Source organism: Pseudophryne corroboree, chromosome 10, assembly GCF_028390025.1.
Source record: "Pseudophryne corroboree isolate aPseCor3 chromosome 10, aPseCor3.hap2, whole genome shotgun sequence".
In the NCBI taxonomy this organism is placed as follows: domain Eukaryota; kingdom Metazoa; phylum Chordata; class Amphibia; order Anura; family Myobatrachidae; genus Pseudophryne; species Pseudophryne corroboree.
The window spans coordinates 169061435-169078816 of NC_086453.1; the positions used below are offsets into that span (position 1 = coordinate 169061435).

At 34.8% G+C, this 17382-nt stretch overlaps 2 non-coding genes across 2 annotated transcripts; both read right to left on the reverse strand.

Annotated features, from left to right (window-relative positions):
• Positions 1–4569: 4569 nt before the first annotated feature.
• Positions 4570–4643, reverse strand: TRNAN-AUU (transfer RNA asparagine (anticodon AUU)). Its single transcript has one exon. It is a non-coding gene; the product is annotated as a tRNA-Asn (tRNA).
• A 7219-nt stretch (positions 4644–11862) lies between these two features.
• On the reverse strand, positions 11863–11936 carry TRNAN-AUU (transfer RNA asparagine (anticodon AUU)). Its single transcript has one exon. It is a non-coding gene; the product is annotated as a tRNA-Asn (tRNA).
• Between the last annotated feature and the right edge of the window lie 5446 nt (positions 11937–17382).

Consider the following 17382-nt stretch of genomic DNA (forward strand, 5'->3'; position numbering starts at 1 on the left):
TTTAAATAAAGTATTTTTAATTCGAAGGAGAGTAGTTTGCATACAGACATTGCATAACAGGAACACATTAAACACGTAATGACATGTCCTCATCGGGGAACAGCATTCACTTTCGACTTATTTTCAAACTATGTCATTTGCTCATAGGCGCATAGGAATGTACAGTTATATATACCATTATTTTGCATTATCCGTACACTCTAGTATTCATGAAATCACATTATACTTTGTTTTGTTTTTTTTCCCCACCTCAAATATAACTCTTACGGACAATCCGTCCGGGATTGATATTTTTGCTCTTTTATTTTTACTTAAAGTACAATAACTTTTACCATTTTAATTTGTTTTAATAGTATATTGACAGTATTGTTTTCTCTCAAAAATCCACTTAATTTTCTTTACCCGATTATTAAAATGGTAATTGACAAAAACAAACTACATTGTCACCAGAAGAGCAATACAAAATGTGCAAGTGATATATTAAAATCATCTTTCCAGCTTGAATTTCAATGATGCATTGGGGCAACGATTTTGTGAGAAACATCTTCACCCTTAAATAAAGATTTTCTTAATTCCTTACCTGTGTGCTAATTAGATATCACCTTGTTTTCACATTAAACAGACTTCCACATGAGAAAGCAGCAAGGATGCAGTGGCGTTAATGTTTCCTGGTGTCAACCTGTATTATTTCAGTAGACATTGAAATGAGGATGCATCTTGCTGCCTTTCCAATGAAGCAAGTTTAATTTAGTAATAGGTGAAAAACCATCCCTACAATGGTGTTAATCAGAGACTTGGCTTTGTGGACACTTTTCAGAGAACAAATTTGTTAGCATAAAAATAAAGACAGATAATGAAGAGCTGTTTAATCACTCAATTGGATATTTTTGCCAGCATATTTCTTTTTCTCTGCAACCCACTGCTAAATTGTGCTTCCTATCTGTTTTTATAAAATCACTGAATCAAATCTAACTACATCAGAGAATGCCAGGTACCCTACACCATAACAGGGGGTTTGAAATTTTGACTTGTCTACTTAAAGATCACCAAAATCTGATAACAAGGTCAATTACGTCCCTGGGTGGGATTGAACCACCAACCTTTTGGTTAATAGCCATACACACTAACTGATTACGCCACAGCGACACTTTGCAAAAGTACATACTGACAAAGGCTAATAAGCATTCATCTAGAACGTTTCCTAGAAAAACTTTAAAAAGTCAATAATCTGGAGAGTTTTTGTAAGATGTTTCTTCCATCAACCAATGAAGAAACACATTGGTACTTTCCCATGATAAGTGAGTGCTTCAGGATCTCTTGCACTTACATGTGCAGCAGAGTACTGCAATGGAAGCATGCTGGGTCCATAACCCAGAGGTAGGCAGATTGAAACTATCCTCTGCTATATGCATATTTTTTTTTAATTTAAGTAATCCAAAACAGGGATTGATATCTTTGCTCTTTTATTTTTACTTAAAGTACAATAACTTTTACCATTTTAATTTGTTTTAATAGTATATTGACAGTATTGTTTTCTTTCAAAAATCCACTTAATTTTCTTTACCCGATTATTAAAATGGTAATCGACAAAAACAAACTACATTGTCACCAGAAGAGCAATACAAAATGTGCAAGTGATATATTAAAATCATCTTTCCAGCTTGAATTTCAATGATGCATTGGGGCAACGATTTTGTGAGAAACATCTTCACCCTTAAATAAAGATTTTCTTAATTCCTTACCTGTGTGCTAATTAGATATCACCTTGTTTTCACATTAAACAGACTTCCACATGAGAAAGCAGCAAGGATGCAGTGGCGTTAATGTTTCCTGGTGTCGACCTGTATTATTTCAGTAGACATTAAAATGAGGATGCATCTTGCTGCCTTTCCAATGAAGCAAGTTTAATTTAGTAATAGGTGAAAAACCATCCCTACAAAGGTGTTAATCAGAGACTTGGCTTTGTGGACACTTTTCAGAGAACAAATTTGTTAGCATAAAAACAAAAAAGCCAGATAATGAAGAGCTGTTTAATCACTCAATTGGATATTTTTGCCAGCATATTTCTTTTTCTCTGCAACCCACTGCTAAATTGTGCTTCCTAGCTGTTTTTATAAAATCACTGAATCAAATCTAACTACATCAGAGAAGGCCAGGTACCCTACACCATAACAGGGGGTTTGAAATTTTGACTTGTCTACTTAAAGATCACCAAAATCTGATAACAAGGTCAATTACGTCCCTGGGTGGGATTGAACCACCAAACTATTGGTTTATAGCCGTACACACTAACTGATTGCGCCACAGCGACACTTTGCAAAAGTACATACTGACAAAGGCTAATAAGCATTCATCTAGAACGTTTCCTAGAAAAACTTTAAAAAGTCAATAATCTGGAGAGTTTTTGTAAGATGTTTCTTCCATCAACCAATGAAGAAACACATTGGTACTTTCCCATGATGAGTGAGTGCTTCAGGATCTCTTGCACTTACATGTGCAGCAGAGTACTGCAATGGAAGCATGCTGGGCCATTAACCCAGAGGTAGGCAGATTGAAACTATCCTCTGCTATATGCGTTTTTTTTTTGTTAATTAAAGTAATCCAAAACTGGGATTGATATTTTTGCTCTTTTATTTTTACTTAAAGTACAATAACTTTTACCATTTTAATTTGTTTTAATAGTATATTGACAGTATTGTTTTCTTTCAAAAATCCACTTAATTTTCTTTACACTATTATTAAAATGGTAATTGACAAAAACAAACTACATTGTCACCAGAAGAGCAATACAAAATGTGCAAGTGATATATTAAAATCATCTTTCCAACTTGAATTTCAATGATGCATTGGGGCAACGATTTTGTGAGAAACATCTTCACCCTTAAATAAAGATTTTCTTAATTCCTTACCTGTGTGCTAATTAGATATCACCTTGTTTTCACATTAAACAGACTTCCACATGAGAAAGCAGCAAGGATGCAGTGGCGTTAATGTTTCCTGGTGTCGACCATTATTATTTCAGTAGACATTGAAATGAGGATGCATCTTGCTGCCTTTCCAATGAAGCAAGTTTAATTTAGTAATAGGTGAAAAACCATCCCTACAAAGGTGTTAATCAGAGACGTGGCTTTGTGGACACTTTTCAGAGAACAAATTTGTTAGCATAAAAATAAAGCCAGATAATGAAGAGCTGTTTAATCACTCAATTGGATATTTTTGCCAGCATATTTATTTTTCTCTGCAACCCACTGCTAAATTGTGCTTCCTAGCTGTTTTTATAAAATCTCTGAGTCAAATCTAACTACATCAGAGAAGGCCAGGTACCCTACACCATAACAGGGGGTTTGACATTTTGACTTGTCTACTTAAAGATCACCAAAATCTGATAACAAGGTCAATTACGTCCCTGGGTGGGATTGAACTACCAACCTATTGGTTAATAGCCATACACACTAACTGATTGCGCCACAGCGACGCTTTGCAAAAGTACATACTGACAAAGGCTAATAAGCATTCATCTAGAACGTTTCCTAGAAAAACTTTAAAAAGTCAATAATCTGGAGAGTTTTTGTAAGATGTTTCTTCCATCAACCAATGAAGAAACACATTGGTACTTTCCCATGATGAGTGAGTGCTTCAGGATCTCTTGCACTTACATGTGCAGCAGAGTACTGCAATGGAAGCATGCTGGGTCCATAACCCAGAGGTAGGCAGATTGAAACTATCCTCTGCTATATGCATTTTTTTTGTTAATTAAATAATCCAAAACTGGGATTGATATTTTTGCTCTTTTATTTTTACTTAAAGTACAATAACTTTTACCATTTTAATTTGTTTTAATAGTATATTGACAGTATTGTTTTCTTTCAAAAATCCACTTAATTTTCTTTACCCTATTATTCAAATGGTAATTGACAAAAACAAACTACATTGTCACCAGAAGAGCAATACAAAATGTACAAGTGATATGTTAAAATCATCTTTCCAGCTTGAATTTCAATGATGCATTGGGGCAACGATTTTGTGAGAAACATCTTCACCCTTAAATAAAGATTTTCTTAATTCCTTACCTGTGTGCTAATTAGATATCACCTTGTTTTCACATTAAACAGACTTCCACATGAGAGAGCAGCACGGATGCAGTGGCGTTAATGTTTCCTGGTGTCAACCTGTATTATTTCAGTAGATATTGAAATGAGGATGCATCTTGCTGCCTTTCCAATGAAGCACGTTTAATTTAGTAATAGGTGAAAAACCATCCCTACAAAGGTGTTAATCAGATACTTGGCTTTGTGGACACTTTTCAGAGAACAAATTTGTTAGCATAAAAATAAAGCCAGAAAATGAAGAGCTGTTTAATCACTCAATTGGATTTTTCTGCTAGCATATTTCTTTTTCTCTGCAACCCACTGCTAAATTGTGCTTCCTAGCTGTTTTTTTATATTTCACTTAATCAAATCTAACTCTGATTAAATCAGAGAAGGCCAGGTACCCTACACCATAAGAGGGGGTTTGAAATTTTGACTTGTCTACTTAAAGATCACCAAAATCTGATAACAAGGTCAATTACATCCCTGGGTGGGATTGAACCACCAACCCTTTGGTTAATAACCAAACACGCTAACCGATTGCGCCACAGAGACACTTTGCGAAAGTGCATACTGACAAAGGCTAATAAGCATTCATCTAGAACGTTTCCTAGAAAAACTTTAAAAAGTCAATAATCTGGAGAGTTTTTGTAAGATGTTTCTTCCATCAACCAATGAAGAAACACATTGGTACTTTCCCATGATGAGTGAGTGCTTCAGGATCTCTTGCACTTACATGTGCAGCAGAGTACTGCAATGGAAGCATGCTGGGCCATTAACCCAGAGGTAGGCAGATTGAAACTATCCTCTGCTATATGCGTTTTTTTTTTGTTAATTAAAGTAATCCAAAACTGGGATTGATATTTTTGCTCTTTTATTTTTACTTAAAGTACAATAACTTTTACCATTTTAATTTGTTTTAATAGTATATTGACAGTATTGTTTTCTTTCAAAAATCCACTTAATTTTCTTTACCCTATTATTAAAATGGTAATTGACAAAAACAAACTACATTGTCACCAGAAGAGCAATACAAAATGTGCAAGTGATATATTAAAATCATCTTTCCAGCTTGAATTTCAATGATGCATTGGGGCAACGATTTTGTGAGAAACATCTTCACCCTTAAATAAAGATTTTCTTAATTCCTTACCTGTGTGCTAATTAGATATCACCTTGTTTTCACATTAAACAGACTTCCACATGAGAAAGCAGCAAGGATGCAGTGGCGTTAATGTTTCCTGGTGTCGACCATTATTATTTCAGTAGACATTGAAATGAGGATGCATCTTGCTGCCTTTCCAATGAAGCAAGTTTAATTTAGTAATAGGTGAAAAACCATCCCTACAAAGGTGTTAATCAGAGACTTGGCTTTGTGGACACTTTTCAGAGAACAAATTTGTTAGCATAAAAATAAAGACAGATAATGAAGAGCTGTTTAATCACTCAATTGGATATTTTTGCCAGCATATTTCTTTTTCTCTGCAACCCACTGCTAAATTGTGCTTCCTATTTGTTTTTATAAAATCACTGAATCAAATCTAACTACATCAGAGAATGCCAGGTACCCTACACCATAACAGGGGGTTTGAAATTTTGACTTGTCTACTTAAAGATCACCAAAATCTGATAACAAGGTCAATTACATCCCTGGGTGGGATTGAACCACCAACCTTTTGGTTAATAGCCATACACACTAACTGATTACGCCACAGCGACACTTTGCAAAAGTACATACTGACAAAGGCTAATAAGCATTCATCTAGAACGTTTCCTAGAAAAACTTTAAAAAGTCAATAATCTGGAGAGTTTTTGTAAGATGTTTCTTCCATCAACCAATGAAGAAACACATTGGTACTTTCCCATGATGAGTGAGTGCTTCAGGATCTCTTGCACTTACATGTGCAGCAGAGTACTGCAATGGAAGCATGCTGGGCCATTAACCCAGAGGTAGGCAGATTGAAACTATCCTCTGCTATATGCGTTTTTTTTTTGTTAATTAAAGTAATCCAAAACTGGGATTGATATTTTTGCTCTTTTATTTTTACTTAAAGTACAATAACTTTTACCATTTTAATTTGTTTTAATAGTATATTGACAGTATTGTTTTCTTTCAAAAATCCACTTAATTTTCTTTACCCGATTATTAAAATGGTAATCGACAAAAACAAACTACATTGTCACCAGAAGAGCAATACAAAATGTGCAAGTGATATATTAAAATCATCTTTCCAGCTTGAATTTCAATGATGCATTGGGGCAACGATTTTGTGAGAAACATCTTCACCCTTAAATAAAGATTTTCTTAATTCCTTACCTGTGTGCTAATTAGATATCACCTTGTTTTCACATTAAACAGACTTCCACATGAGAAAGCAGCAAGGATGCAGTGGCGTTAATGTTTCCTGGTGTCGACCTGTATTATTTCAGTAGACATTAAAATGAGGATGCATCTTGCTGCCTTTCCAATGAAGCAAGTTTAATTTAGTAATAGGTGAAAAACCATCCCTACAAAGGTGTTAATCAGAGACTTGGCTTTGTGGACACTTTTCAGAGAACAAATATGTTAGCATAAAAATAAAGCCAGATAATGAAGAGCTGTTTAATCACTCAATTGGATATTTTTGCCAGCATATTTCTTTTTCTCTGCAACCCACAGCTAAATTGTGCTTCCTAGCTGTTTTTATAAAATCACTGAATCAAATCTAACTCTGATTACATCAGAGAAGGCCAGGTACCCTACACCATAAGAGGGGGTTTGAAATTTTGACTTGTCTACTTAAAGATCACCAAAATCTGATAACAAGGTCAATTACATCCCTGGGTGGGATTGAACCACCAACCCTTTGGTTAATAACCAAACACGCTAACCGATTGTGCCACAGAAACACTTTGCAAAAGTGCATACTGACAAAGGCTAATAAGCATTCATCTAGAACGTTTCCTAGAAAAACTTTAAAAAGTCAATAATCTGGAGAGTTTTTGTAAGATGTTTCTTCCATCAACCAATGAAGAAACACATTGGTACTTTCCCATGATGAGTGAGTGCTTCAGGATCTCTTGCACTTACATGTGCAGCAGAGTACTGCAATGGAAGCATGCTGGGCCATTAACCCAGAGGTACGCAGATTGAAACTATCCTCTGCTATATGCATTTTTTTTTTGTTAATTAAAGTAATCCAAAACTGGGATTGATATTTTTTTTTTTAAATAAAGTATTTTTAATTCGAAGGAGAGTAGTTTGCATACAGACATTGCATAACAGGAACACATTAAACACGTAATGACATGTCCTCATCGGGGAACAGCATTCACTTTCGACTTATTTTCAAACTATGTCATTTGCTCATAGGCGCATAGGAATGTACAGTTATATATACCATTATTTTGCATTATCCGTACACTCTAGTATTCATGAAATCACATTATACTTTGTTTTGTTTTTTTTCCCCACCTCAAATATAACTCTTACGGACAATCCGTCCGGGATTGATATTTTTGCTCTTTTATTTTTACTTAAAGTACAATAACTTTTACCATTTTAATTTGTTTTAATAGTATATTGACAGTATTGTTTTCTCTCAAAAATCCACTTAATTTTCTTTACCCGATTATTAAAATGGTAATTGACAAAAACAAACTACATTGTCACCAGAAGAGCAATACAAAATGTGCAAGTGATATATTAAAATCATCTTTCCAGCTTGAATTTCAATGATGCATTGGGGCAACGATTTTGTGAGAAACATCTTCACCCTTAAATAAAGATTTTCTTAATTCCTTACCTGTGTGCTAATTAGATATCACCTTGTTTTCACATTAAACAGACTTCCACATGAGAAAGCAGCAAGGATGCAGTGGCGTTAATGTTTCCTGGTGTCAACCTGTATTATTTCAGTAGACATTGAAATGAGGATGCATCTTGCTGCCTTTCCAATGAAGCAAGTTTAATTTAGTAATAGGTGAAAAACCATCCCTACAATGGTGTTAATCAGAGACTTGGCTTTGTGGACACTTTTCAGAGAACAAATTTGTTAGCATAAAAATAAAGACAGATAATGAAGAGCTGTTTAATCACTCAATTGGATATTTTTGCCAGCATATTTCTTTTTCTCTGCAACCCACTGCTAAATTGTGCTTCCTATCTGTTTTTATAAAATCACTGAATCAAATCTAACTACATCAGAGAATGCCAGGTACCCTACACCATAACAGGGGGTTTGAAATTTTGACTTGTCTACTTAAAGATCACCAAAATCTGATAACAAGGTCAATTACGTCCCTGGGTGGGATTGAACCACCAACCTTTTGGTTAATAGCCATACACACTAACTGATTACGCCACAGCGACACTTTGCAAAAGTACATACTGACAAAGGCTAATAAGCATTCATCTAGAACGTTTCCTAGAAAAACTTTAAAAAGTCAATAATCTGGTGAGTTTTTGTAAGATGTTTCTTCCATCAACCAATGAAGAAACACATTGGTACTTTCCCATGATAAGTGAGTGCTTCAGGATCTCTTGCACTTACATGTGCAGCAGAGTACTGCAATGGAAGCATGCTGGGTCCATAACCCAGAGGTAGGCAGATTGAAACTATCCTCTGCTATATGCATATTTTTTTTTAATTTAAGTAATCCAAAACAGGGATTGATATCTTTGCTCTTTTATTTTTACTTAAAGTACAATAACTTTTACCATTTTAATTTGTTTTAATAGTATATTGACAGTATTGTTTTCTTTCAAAAATCCACTTAATTTTCTTTACCCGATTATTAAAATGGTAATCGACAAAAACAAACTACATTGTCACCAGAAGAGCAATACAAAATGTGCAAGTGATATATTAAAATCATCTTTCCAGCTTGAATTTCAATGATGCATTGGGGCAACGATTTTGTGAGAAACATCTTCACCCTTAAATAAAGATTTTCTTAATTCCTTACCTGTGTGCTAATTAGATATCACCTTGTTTTCACATTAAACAGACTTCCACATGAGAAAGCAGCAAGGATGCAGTGGCGTTAATGTTTCCTGGTGTCGACCTGTATTATTTCAGTAGACATTAAAATGAGGATGCATCTTGCTGCCTTTCCAATGAAGCAAGTTTAATTTAGTAATAGGTGAAAAACCATCCCTACAAAGGTGTTAATCAGAGACTTGGCTTTGTGGACACTTTTCAGAGAACAAATTTGTTAGCATAAAAACAAAAAAGCCAGATAATGAAGAGCTGTTTAATCACTCAATTGGATATTTTTGCCAGCATATTTCTTTTTCTCTGCAACCCACAGCTAAATTGTGCTTCCTAGCTGTTTTTATAAAATCACTGAATCAAATCTAACTACATCAGAGAAGGCCAGGTACCCTACACCATAACAGGGGGTTTGAAATTTTGACTTGTCTACTTAAAGATCACCAAAATCTGATAACAAGGTCAATTACGTCCCTGGGTGGGATTGAACCACCAAACTATTGGTTTATAGCCGTACACACTAACTGATTGCGCCACAGCGACACTTTGCAAAAGTACATACTGACAAAGGCTAATAAGCATTCATCTAGAACGTTTCCTAGAAAAACTTTAAAAAGTCAATAATCTGGAGAGTTTTTGTAAGATGTTTCTTCCATCAACCAATGAAGAAACACATTGGTACTTTCCCATGATGAGTGAGTGCTTCAGGATCTCTTGCACTTACATGTGCAGCAGAGTACTGCAATGGAAGCATGCTGGGCCATTAACCCAGAGGTAGGCAGATTGAAACTATCCTCTGCTATATGCGTTTTTTTTTTGTTAATTAAAGTAATCCAAAACTGGGATTGATATTTTTGCTCTTTTATTTTTACTTAAAGTACAATAACTTTTACCATTTTAATTTGTTTTAATAGTATATTGACAGTATTGTTTTCTTTCAAAAATCCACTTAATTTTCTTTACACTATTATTAAAATGGTAATTGACAAAAACAAACTACATTGTCACCAGAAGAGCAATACAAAATGTGCAAGTGATATATTAAAATCATCTTTCCAACTTGAATTTCAATGATGCATTGGGGCAACGATTTTGTGAGAAACATCTTCACCCTTAAATAAAGATTTTCTTAATTCCTTACCTGTGTGCTAATTAGATATCACCTTGTTTTCACATTAAACAGACTTCCACATGAGAAAGCAGCAAGGATGCAGTGGCGTTAATGTTTCCTGGTGTCGACCATTATTATTTCAGTAGACATTGAAATGAGGATGCATCTTGCTGCCTTTCCAATGAAGCAAGTTTAATTTAGTAATAGGTGAAAAACCATCCCTACAAAGGTGTTAATCAGAGACGTGGCTTTGTGGACACTTTTCAGAGAACAAATTTGTTAGCATAAAAATAAAGCCAGATAATGAAGAGCTGTTTAATCACTCAATTGGATATTTTTGCCAGCATATTTATTTTTCTCTGCAACCCACTGCTAAATTGTGCTTCCTAGCTGTTTTTATAAAATCTCTGAGTCAAATCTAACTACATCAGAGAAGGCCAGGTACCCTACACCATAACAGGGGGTTTGACATTTTGACTTGTCTACTTAAAGATCACCAAAATCTGATAACAAGGTCAATTACGTCCCTGGGTGGGATTGAACTACCAACCTATTGGTTAATAGCCATACACACTAACTGATTGCGCCACAGCGACGCTTTGCAAAAGTACATACTGACAAAGGCTAATAAGCATTCATCTAGAACGTTTCCTAGAAAAACTTTAAAAAGTCAATAATCTGGAGAGTTTTTGTAAGATGTTTCTTCCATCAACCAATGAAGAAACACATTGGTACTTTCCCATGATGAGTGAGTGCTTCAGGATCTCTTGCACTTACATGTGCAGCAGAGTACTGCAATGGAAGCATGCTGGGTCCATAACCCAGAGGTAGGCAGATTGAAACTATCCTCTGCTATATGCATTTTTTTTGTTAATTAAATAATCCAAAACTGGGATTGATATTTTTGCTCTTTTATTTTTACTTAAAGTACAATAACTTTTACCATTTTAATTTGTTTTAATAGTATATTGACAGTATTGTTTTCTTTCAAAAATCCACTTAATTTTCTTTACCCTATTATTCAAATGGTAATTGACAAAAACAAACTACATTGTCACCAGAAGAGCAATACAAAATGTACAAGTGATATGTTAAAATCATCTTTCCAGCTTGAATTTCAATGATGCATTGGGGCAACGATTTTGTGAGAAACATCTTCACCCTTAAATAAAGATTTTCTTAATTCCTTACCTGTGTGCTAATTAGATATCACCTTGTTTTCACATTAAACAGACTTCCACATGAGAGAGCAGCACGGATGCAGTGGCGTTAATGTTTCCTGGTGTCAACCTGTATTATTTCAGTAGATATTGAAATGAGGATGCATCTTGCTGCCTTTCCAATGAAGCACGTTTAATTTAGTAATAGGTGAAAAACCATCCCTACAAAGGTGTTAATCAGATACTTGGCTTTGTGGACACTTTTCAGAGAACAAATTTGTTAGCATAAAAATAAAGCCAGAAAATGAAGAGCTGTTTAATCACTCAATTGGATTTTTCTGCTAGCATATTTCTTTTTCTCTGCAACCCACTGCTAAATTGTGCTTCCTAGCTGTTTTTTTATATTTCACTTAATCAAATCTAACTCTGATTAAATCAGAGAAGGCCAGGTACCCTACACCATAAGAGGGGGTTTGAAATTTTGACTTGTCTACTTAAAGATCACCAAAATCTGATAACAAGGTCAATTACATCCCTGGGTGGGATTGAACCACCAACCCTTTGGTTAATAACCAAACACGCTAACCGATTGCGCCACAGAGACACTTTGCGAAAGTGCATACTGACAAAGGCTAATAAGCATTCATCTAGAACGTTTCCTAGAAAAACTTTAAAAAGTCAATAATCTGGAGAGTTTTTGTAAGATGTTTCTTCCATCAACCAATGAAGAAACACATTGGTACTTTCCCATGATGAGTGAGTGCTTCAGGATCTCTTGCACTTACATGTGCAGCAGAGTACTGCAATGGAAGCATGCTGGGCCATTAACCCAGAGGTAGGCAGATTGAAACTATCCTCTGCTATATGCGTTTTTTTTTTGTTAATTAAAGTAATCCAAAACTGGGATTGATATTTTTGCTCTTTTATTTTTACTTAAAGTACAATAACTTTTACCATTTTAATTTGTTTTAATAGTATATTGACAGTATTGTTTTCTTTCAAAAATCCACTTAATTTTCTTTACCCTATTATTAAAATGGTAATTGACAAAAACAAACTACATTGTCACCAGAAGAGCAATACAAAATGTGCAAGTGATATATTAAAATCATCTTTCCAGCTTGAATTTCAATGATGCATTGGGGCAACGATTTTGTGAGAAACATCTTCACCCTTAAATAAAGATTTTCTTAATTCCTTACCTGTGTGCTAATTAGATATCACCTTGTTTTCACATTAAACAGACTTCCACATGAGAAAGCAGCAAGGATGCAGTGGCGTTAATGTTTCCTGGTGTCGACCATTATTATTTCAGTAGACATTGAAATGAGGATGCATCTTGCTGCCTTTCCAATGAAGCAAGTTTAATTTAGTAATAGGTGAAAAACCATCCCTACAAAGGTGTTAATCAGAGACTTGGCTTTGTGGACACTTTTCAGAGAACAAATTTGTTAGCATAAAAATAAAGCCAGATAATGAAGAGCTGTTTAATCACTCAATTGGATATTTTTGCCAGCATATTTATTTTTCTCTGCAACCCACTGCTAAATTGTGCTTCCTAGCTGTTTTCATAAAATCACTAAGTCAAATCTAACTACATCAGAGAAGGCCAGGTACCCTACACCATAACAGGGGGTTTGAAATTTTGACTTGTCTACTTAAAGATCACCAAAATCTGATAACAAGGTCAATTACATCCCTGGGTGGGATTGAACTACCAACCTATTGGTTAATAGCCATACACACTAACTGATTGCGCCACAGCGACGCTTTGCAAAAGTACATACTGACAAAGGCTAATAAGCATTCATCTAGAACGTTTCCTAGAAAAACTTTAAAAAGTCAATAATCTGGAGAGTTTTTGTAAGATGTTTCTTCCATCAACCAATGAAGAAACACATTGGTACTTTCCCATGATGAGTGAGTGCTTCAGGATCTCTTGCACTTACATGTGCAGCAGAGTACTGCAATGGAAGCATGCTGGGTCCATAACCCAGAGGTAGGCAGATTGAAACTATCCTCTGCTATATGCATTTTTTTTGTTAATTAAATAATCCAAAACTGGGATTGATATTTTTGCTCTTTTATTTTTACTTAAAGTACAATAACTTTTACCATTTTAATTTGTTTTAATAGTATATTGACAGTATTGTTTTCTTTCAAAAATCCACTTAATTTTCTTTACCCTATTATTCAAATGGTAATTGACAAAAACAAACTACATTGTCACCAGAAGAGCAATACAAAATGTACAAGTGATATATTAAAATCATCTTTCCAGCTTGAATTTCAATGATGCATTGGGGCAACGATTTTGTGAGAAACATCTTCACCCTTAAATAAAGATTTTCTTAATTCCTTACCTGTGTGCTAATTAGATATCACCTTGTTTTCACATTAAACAGACTTCCACATGAGAGAGCAGCACGGATGCAGTGGCGTTAATGTTTCCTGGTGTCAACCTGTATTATTTCAGTAGATATTGAAATGAGGATGCATCTTGCTGCCTTTCCAATGAAGCACGTTTAATTTAGTAATAGGTGAAAAACCATCCCTACAAAGGTGTTAATCAGATACGTGGCTTTGTGGACACTTTTCAGAGAACAAATTTGTTAGCATAAAAATAAAGCCAGAAAATGAAGAGCTGTTTAATCACTCAATTGGATTTTTCTGCTAGCATATTTCTTTTTCTCTGCAACCCACTGCTAAATTGTGCTTCCTAGCTGTTTTTTTTATATTTCACTTAATCAAATCTAACTCTGATTAAATCAGAGAAGGCCAGGTACCCTACACCATAAGAGGGGGTTTGAAATTTTGACTTGTCTACTTAAAGATCACCAAAATCTGATAACAAGGTCAATTACATCCCTGGGTGGGAATGAACCACCAACCCTTTGGTTAATAACCAAACACGCTAACTGATTGCGCCACAGAGACACTTTGCGAAAGTGCATACTGACAAAGGCTAATAAGCATTCATCTAGAACGTTTCCTAGAAAAACTTTAAAAAGTCAATAATCTGGAGAGTTTTTGTAAGATGTTTCTTCCATCAACCAATGAAGAAACACATTGGTACTTTCCCATGATGAGTGAGTGCTTCAGGATCTCTTGCACTTACATGTGCAGCAGAGTACTGCAATGGAAGCATGCTGGGTCATTAACCCAGAGGTAGGCAGATTGAAACTATCCTCTGCTATATGCATTTTTTTTTTGTTAATTAAAGTAATCCAAAACTGGGATTGATATTTTTGCTCTTTTATTTTTACTTAAAGTACAATAACTTTTACCATTTTAATTTGTTTTAATAGTATATTGACAGTATTGTTTTCTCTCAAAAATCCACTTAATTTTCTTTACCCGATTATTAAAATGGTAATTGACAAAAACAAACTACATTGTCACCAGAAGAGCAATACAAAATGTGCAAGTGATATATTAAAATCATCTTTCCAGCTTGAATTTCAATGATGCATTGGGGCAACGATTTTGTGAGAAACATCTTCACCCTTAAATAAAGATTTTCTTAATTCCTTACCTGTGTGCTAATTAGATATCACCTTGTTTTCACATTAAACAGACTTCCACATGAGAAAGCAGCAAGGATGCAGTGGCGTTAATGTTTCCTGGTGTCAACCTGTATTATTTCAGTAGACATTGAAATGAGGATACATCTTGCTGCCTTTCCAATGAAGCAAGTTTAATTTAGTAATAGGTGAAAAACCATCCCTTCAATGGTGTTAATCAGAGACTTGGCTTTGTGGACACTTTTCAGAGAACAAATTTGTTAGCATAAAAATAAAGACAGATAATGAAGAGCTGTTTAATCACTCAATTGGATATTTTTGCCAGCATATTTCTTTTTCTCTGCAACCCACTGCTAAATTGTGCTTCCTAGCTGTTTTTATAAAATTACTGAATCAAATCTAACTACATCAGAGAATGCCAGGTACCCTACACCATAACAGGGGGTTTGAAATTTTGACTTGTCTACTTAAAGATCACCAAAATCTGATAACAAGGTCAATTACATCCCTGGGTGGGATTGAACCACCAACCTTTTGGTTAATAGCCATACACACTAACTGATTGCGCCACAGCGACATTTTGCAAAAGTACATACTGACAAAGGCTAATAAGCATTCATCTAGAACGTTTCCTAGAAAAACTTTAAAAAGTCAATAATCTGGAGAGTTTTTGTAAGATGTTTCTTCCATCAACCAATGAAGAAACACATTGGTACTTTCCCATGATAAGTGAGTGCTTCAGGATCTCTTGCACTTACATGTGCAGCAGAGTACTGCAATGGAAGCATGCTGGGTCCATAACCCAGAGGTAGGCAGATTGAAACTATCCTCTGCTATATGTATTTTTTTTTTTTAATTTAAGTAATCCAAAACAGGGATTGATATCTTTGCTCTTTTATTTTTACTTAAAGTACAATAACTTTTACCATTTTAATTTGTTTTAATAGTATATTGACAGTATTGTTTTCTTTCAAAAATCCACTTAATTTTCTTTACCCTATTATTAAAATGGTAATTGACAAAAACAAACTACATTGTCACCAGAAGAGCAATACAAAATGTACAAGTGATATATTAAAATCATCTTTCCAGCTTGAATTTCAACGATGCATTGGGGCAACGATTTTGTGAGAAACATCTTCACCCTTAAATAAAGATTTTCTTAATTCCTTACCTGTGTGCTAATTAGATATCACCTTGTTTTCACATTAAACAGACTTCCACATGAGAGAGCAGCACGGATGCAGTGGCATTAATGTTTCCTGGTGTCAACCTGTATTATTTCAGTAGATATTGAAATGAGGATGCATCTTGCTGCCTTTCCAATGAAGCACGTTTAATTTAGTAATAGGTGAAAAACCATCCCTACAAAGGTGTTAATCAGATACTTGGCTTTGTGGACACTTTTCAGAGAACAAATTTGTTAGCATAAAAATAAAGCCAGAAAATGAAGAGCTGTTTAATCACTCAATTGGATTTTTCTGCTAGCATATTTCTTTTTCTCTGCAACCCACTGCTAAATTGTGCTTCCTAGCTGTTTTTTTTATATTTCACTTAATCAAATCTAACTCTGATTAAATCAGAGAAGGCCAGGTACCCTACACCATAAGAGGGGGTTTGAAATTTTGACTTGTCTACTTAAAGATCACCAAAATCTGATAACAAGGTCAATTACATCCCTGGGTGGGAATGAACCACCAACCCTTTGGTTAATAACCAAACACGCTAACCGATTGCGCAACAGAGACACTTTGCGAAAGTGCATACTGACAAAGGCTAATAAGCATTCATCTAGAACGTTTCCTAGAAAAACTTTAAAAAGTCAATAATCTGGAGAGTTTTTGTAAGATGTTTCTTCCATCAACCAATGAAGAAACACATTGGTACTTTCCCATGATGAGTGAGTGCTTCAGGATCTCTTGCACTTACATGTGCAGCAGAGTACTGCAATGGAAGCATGCTGGGTCCATAACCCAGAGGTAGGCAGATTGAAACTATCCTCTGCTATATGCATTTTTTTTGTTAATTAAATAATCCAAAACTGGGATTGATATTTTTGCTCTTTTATTTTTACTTAAAGTACAATAACTTTTACCATTTTAATTTGTTTTAATAGTATATTGACAGTATTGTTTTCTCTCAAAAATCCACTTAATTTTCTTTACCCGATTATTAAAATGGTAATTGACAAAAACAAACTACATTGTCACCAGAAGAGCAATACAAAATGTGCAAGTGATATATTAAAATCATCTTTCCAGCTTGAATTTCAATGATGCATTGGGGCAACGATTTTGTGAGAAACATCTTCACCCTTAAATAAAGATTTTCTTAATTCCTTACCTGTGTGCTAATTAGATATCACCTTGTTTTCACATTAAACAGACTTCCACATGAGAAAGCAGCAAGGATGCAGTGGCGTTAATGTTTCCTGGTGTCAACCTGTATTATTTCAGTAGATATTGAAATGAGGATACATCTTGCTGCCTTTCCAATGAAGCAAGTTTAATTTAGTAATAGGTGAAA